We start from the raw sequence: 5,574 nt of genomic DNA, 5'->3' as shown, positions 1-5,574 counted from the left end.
ACTGTTTTTGTTCAGAACAGTTACGTTTATGTTGCTGTTCCAGGTGTAAGTACTGCATCTCTCTTATGGTTTAGCATGCCTTGGTCTGTTGTATATTTCCATACAATGTGTATGTGACTTCTGTGTGCAAGGTCATTGCAAAACTCTTGAAATAGTAGATTGATGGAGCCCTTCAGGTTATTTCTGTGTTTCCTCGTGGGCTGGCCCTGGACATGTGACACAGGCGGTCGCCTAGCGCCCCGGCTGAGTTGTTTTTGTGTGTTTTTTTTAAAGAACTCAGTCGGGGTCTCAACTTACTGTTGAGCGTTAGAGTAGTAGAATACACAAGGTGCAATTTTGAAACTTGGTTGGGCATCAGTAGTTTCCTATTGTTTTGAGTCACTGAATTAGCCCATGTCAGGTATAAAAAAAGTATGTATAAATTGGTAAATTCTTTTACCCAGCTATCTAAACTTGTAATAATAATGGCTGAATTACTGACTGGACATGTCAAGAGGGCATGAGGTGTGGACCCCCAAAAGGCTACGCCTGGTTCCCTCATGCTGCCTTTACCTGTTAGGTGTGCCATCCCATGTCATTCCCATCATTGTGACTCAAGTGAAATATCAGCCTGTTTGATCATGCAAGACAAAAGTCGTAAGTCTTGGCCCAAGCCTTGGATTGACATGCAGGCCAATTACTGTATGCCAATACCGAGTTGTAAACCTTCTCTTAATAAGTTATACCATAGCTACTTGAGATGTTTTTGTTAGATGGGGCCCCTACACTACAAGACTAACAATCAATTTAATATTTAATTTAAAAAAAAAATTAACTAGGCAAGTCAGTTAAGAACAAATTCTTATATCTATTTACCTTACTTAAAGGTATCACTTGAATAGACTTAAAATGGGACTGCACATAATCGGGAAAGGGCAGGTATGTGTGGTGTGAATCATCACTCCGGGTAAACTAACATGAAATACCTTGTGAAATATCTCATGTAATTCACATATGCAACATACTGTTATGTTGCCTCTCCCTTAAACCACTCAAGACTCAACAGTTGAGTAACTATTTGTATAGTTTTGTGTTATTAGTGAGGTGGGGCTACCTGTGTCTCAGTTCTTGAGATAATGAAGACATTGACCTCCCTGGATATCGTGCCAGCCTGCCCTGGCTAGTGGATATTCTATCCCTTAGCATAGTGCCATTTAATGTCATGGTAATGCTGGGGGCACCTTCATAGACTCCTAATTAGGCCCTTCTCTCCCATTTGTTAATCAGGTGGTCATGGGTCCTCCAATGGAAGCTTACAGCCATCTGACAAGCAGTGCCAGATTAGTGCATTGTCTGGCAGCTTATAATGGCTTTTGACATGCATAATGTAAAGTGTTGAAGCTACAGTTTAGACAGTCACCTCTCTTTCCTCTCTGTCTTATTCACATTGGTGTTGATTAAAACTAAGCTATTTAGGATTGTTGGCAGCGCAGTAACTGAGGTTAGGGTTTAAATTGAACATACTTGTTAACAGAGCACCTTTGTCTGTAGGCTATGCTTTAGGGGATGTCCATATTAAAACAAAGCTTTTCTGTAGTGGTTCTCCCTCTTTAAGCATTATAACCCCCTTGTTGACTGTCAATCATGAACTAGTCTTGATTGAACACACGGACCTGTGTTCTTACAAAATAAGTATTGCAGAGTTTTATTTAATTGCTCATGCAAAAAATACTAAAGCCGTTTCTTCACAGCTCCACCGCCTAAATTATACAAGACAGTGCTGAAAGTGGATAATTGTAATGTAGTTAGCCTTACAGATGACATCTCTTTATCAAGGCTCTTGCTATGATCTAAGTTTATACTGGAAAGCATCACTCACCTCAAGTCGTGTTGACACTTCTAGCTTTGCTGAGTTGATTCTAGACCACTGCGATGTTTTGTCCCACTGTTGTTGTGATCCCTGGCAACATGGGAGCTTCCTGAGAATGTGCGCACAGGTGCACACCAGACAGAGGTCAGGAACTAGGAACTGTGCTCTGAATTCTCTCATTGGCTGCTGAGCCAGGTGCAATCTGACACCTGCCCTGATAGTGTTATCTGTTTTCCAGTACTTGCACACTGCTCAGTGCTCTTAGCTTGGCGTGAAACATATACAGTAGGTTTTACTTACAGGTGAGCAGTGTGAGCTGGGACAGTAATTTTCTGCAAATGCAATGTTCCAACATTTAGTTTCATTTTTTTTAAATGATCTGCTCTCCTCGACTAGTATTTGTACAATTTATAGCTTTTTCAGACTGAAGAAATCTCATTAGCCTCATTTTAGTTTTAACATGGGAATGTCCTATAGCCTGATCCTCCACATAGGCGCTGGAGAGTGTTCTTAACAGGACATTGACAACTTCACTTACGACCTTGCTGACCTGAAGCCAGGTTCTAACTTGGAGTCTGACTTTGTTTTCCCTCCCCTGACTAATGTTAACATGAACTACAGTATCTAGCCATGTGTGAAAAACAAGGTATGTACTACAACTAGAGATGAGCTCATGGCTCTATAGGTCATTTTACTTTTCAACCTTATTAAGAAAATACAATAAAAAAATTATTCAGGCAACATAACCACTGACTACTTTGTTTTTGTATCTGCAGATCCCTGTGAGTAGATGCACTGTGGACCTCACAGGCTGTGTGTAAAGAAGGACGGAAAGCCTGTCTTCGCTTCAGAGTCTAACATCTGCTCTGTATAGGGGATTCTTACTACTGCACCTTTGTCAGTAGTAACACTTTGCTGTGATTGTGGCTAGTACATGTCCATACTGTCTTGTTGCTTTTGCAGATCAATAGACAGCAGAGGAACCTGCCCCTAGCCCTGGCCACCGGCTCTCTGCCTTTAAACCCTAGCAGCTCCAGCGTTGTCTTGGAAACAGACTTTGGCCTGATGCTGCGGTATGACTGGCATCAGAACCTTGAATTGGAAGTGGCACCGGAGCTGTCTGGTTCACTGTGTGTTCTCTGTGGAAACTACAGCCACAATGCAACTAATGACTTTGCCACCCCTGATGGAACTGTGGCGGCTGTGGACTTTCAGGCTGCTGCAGAGCCACGTCCATGTTGTTCCTGAACAGGACGTCTGCAGCTGCAAGGCTGACCAATGTGCTTCTGATGGAGCTCCTTCTGCTGTCTGTAGGTCGATGCAGGCCTACTCTGACATATGTCAGAGGCCAGCTACCTCCCAGTGCAAGGACGGCTATCTGCTCAGTGGCAGCCATTGTGTCCCAGACAGCAGGTGTGGCTGCAGCCATCAAGGTCTCTACTACCTGCCCAAGGAGATGTTCTGGATGGACCGCCAGTGTCGGAAGCAGTGCACCTGCCATCCTTCCTCCAAGAATGTCACCTGTGTCCAGGCCCAGTGTCAGGAGGATGGTCCATGGTTACTCTATTGAGATCTCTCATTACTGGGATGAAGTAGTTGTAGTGAGTTGGCCTGCTTTGGATACATATTGAATAGAGTTCCCTGTCTGCACTATTGTCTAAACTATCAGTGTCAGAAGATTTGTAATTTCATCTCGTCTTGGACATGCCCTTTTGACTACTTCTCAATCTTGTTTCAGGTGAATGGGATTATTTTGAGCCTTCCCTCAGTGTTGAGCCAAGGTAAAGTGAAGAGCTCTTCACGTGTATTGAGACTGACTTTGGTGTCCTGGTCACATACAACTGGAACCTCCTGACTGTCCAAGTGCCCATGGTCTTCTCTGGATCACTCTATGGCCTGTGTGGGAACTTCAACGCGGACCCAGAGGACTATCTAACAGACGACGGGGACATCTATGGCTGTGAGGCGCTGGAAAACTAGTAACGTTGTTGAATGTGTGGATGTGACGACTGTGAACAATCCCCAATGTCCCATCAGGATCAGGTTCTCTATTTAGGCAGGGACTACTGAGGGAGTGTTCCAGAACTGCCACGGGATGGTCAACCCCAAACGCTGCCTTTGACAACTGTCTACGACCTCTGCTACAACAATGACAAGCAGACTGCCCTGTGTCAGATTCTCTCAAGTTACACCGCTGCTTGCCAGGAGGAAGGGGCAAACGTAGATGAATGGAGGCTTCAGATTATTGTGGTAAGTAGTTTGAGTTGATAAATCCTTTTGCTCTGTATTGATGACTATTTCAACTAATCAGTTGATGTGAACCTCTGCATGATCCATACATTTGCTAAATTTCCCTTCCTATGTCCTGTACAGATCTGTACTGTCCAGCCAACATTGAATACAACCTGTGCGCTCCATCCCTGTGCCCAACAATTGTGTGGCGTCTCGTGTAAACCTGGGTTCTTCCATAGTGGTGGGAAGTGTGTCCCCAACACTGAGTGCGGCTGCCTCTGACGGTTTGTGCCACAAGATCAAGGCAGTGTTTTACGCCCATGATCATTGCCAGGTTGCTTCTCTTGTCGGTCACAGCTAGCTATCATGCACTGACACCACCTGTTCCAGTGGAACAGAGTGTAGGATCCAAAATGGACCCCGTGACTGCTATCCAGCGCCAGTTTCAGGGAAGTGCAAAGTGGTGGGAGGCAGGCACTTGGACCTATGATGGGCATAGCTTTGATCTCCATATGGGCATATCAAGAAGCCCCCATTTCCTAAACCAGACATATGCCAAGAATGGAGCAGATACATTTTATATATACAGCAAGGTCAGCTACACCTGAGGTACAAGGGACTGAATGACTGTGGAACCGCAGCAGAGGGGGATGGTTGAGGTGTGTTTTATAGTAGCAGCCTTTATCCTAATGATAGTATTCGTCTTGAGCTATAATAAATCTGTTTAAACGTTGATGTGATGTTTCAGGTCTGACCTTTGTCTCAAGGTGAAAAGGGCTTCCTGGAACCTTCCGGTCCACCAGGAGAGTATCATTGCTATGCTGTCTGGTCTGACAACACAGGTGGAAATGGACAATGGGGCAGTGATCACGTACGGTGGACCTGACTTCATACAGCTGTTATCTCCTCCTGCCTACGCTGGCAAGGCATGTGGGTGGTGTTGAAACTTCAACAGCGCTGCTACAGATGACACTCAGATGGTCCGTGACGTTTTCCTGTCTGGGGTCATCTGCCCAGAGTGTAACTGGACCTTGGCGGCTGAGTTCAAGTTGGAGCATTTCTGTGGAGTCCTCTCAGCTCCTGCTGGCCTCTTCAGAGACTGCCACGCCACAGTAGACACACAACCTTTCTTGGACAACTGTGTAAAGGCCCCTGTGTGTGTCTTGAAGGGATATGGCAAAGTACTGTGGCAGCCTGAAGGATTATTGGGGCGGCAGGGTAGCCTAGTGTTTAGAGCGTTGGACTAGTAACCGAAAGGTTGCAAGTTCGAATCCCCGAGCTGATTAGTACAAATCTGTCGTTCTGCTCCTGAACAGGCAGTTAAACCACTGTTCCTAGGCCATCATTGAAAATAAGAATTTGTTCTTAACTGACTTGCCTAGTTAAATAAAGGTAGAAAAATAAAAAAAATCTATGTTTGTATTTTATGAAGCCGCAGCCAAGGTCTAGCCATGGAGGGGAGACGAATGCTGTAAGTGGATGATGCAAGATCC

General features: G+C 44.9%; 1 long non-coding RNA gene across 1 annotated transcript; it reads left to right on the top strand.

Moving 5' to 3' along the window:
- The first annotated feature begins 2,049 nt into the window (after positions 1-2,049).
- Positions 2,050-5,373, top strand: LOC116353125 (uncharacterized). Its single transcript, XR_004202505.1, has 5 exons — positions 2,050-2,495; positions 2,626-3,450; positions 3,588-4,099; positions 4,223-4,740; positions 4,830-5,373. It is a non-coding gene; the product is annotated as an uncharacterized LOC116353125 (long non-coding RNA).
- Positions 5,374-5,574: the final 201 nt, after the last annotated feature.

The sequence above is a fragment of the Oncorhynchus kisutch genome, linkage group LG13, assembly GCF_002021735.2.
Source record: "Oncorhynchus kisutch isolate 150728-3 linkage group LG13, Okis_V2, whole genome shotgun sequence".
Classification (NCBI taxonomy): domain Eukaryota; kingdom Metazoa; phylum Chordata; class Actinopteri; order Salmoniformes; family Salmonidae; genus Oncorhynchus; species Oncorhynchus kisutch.
This window is presented reverse-complemented; position numbering and strand designations above follow the sequence as displayed.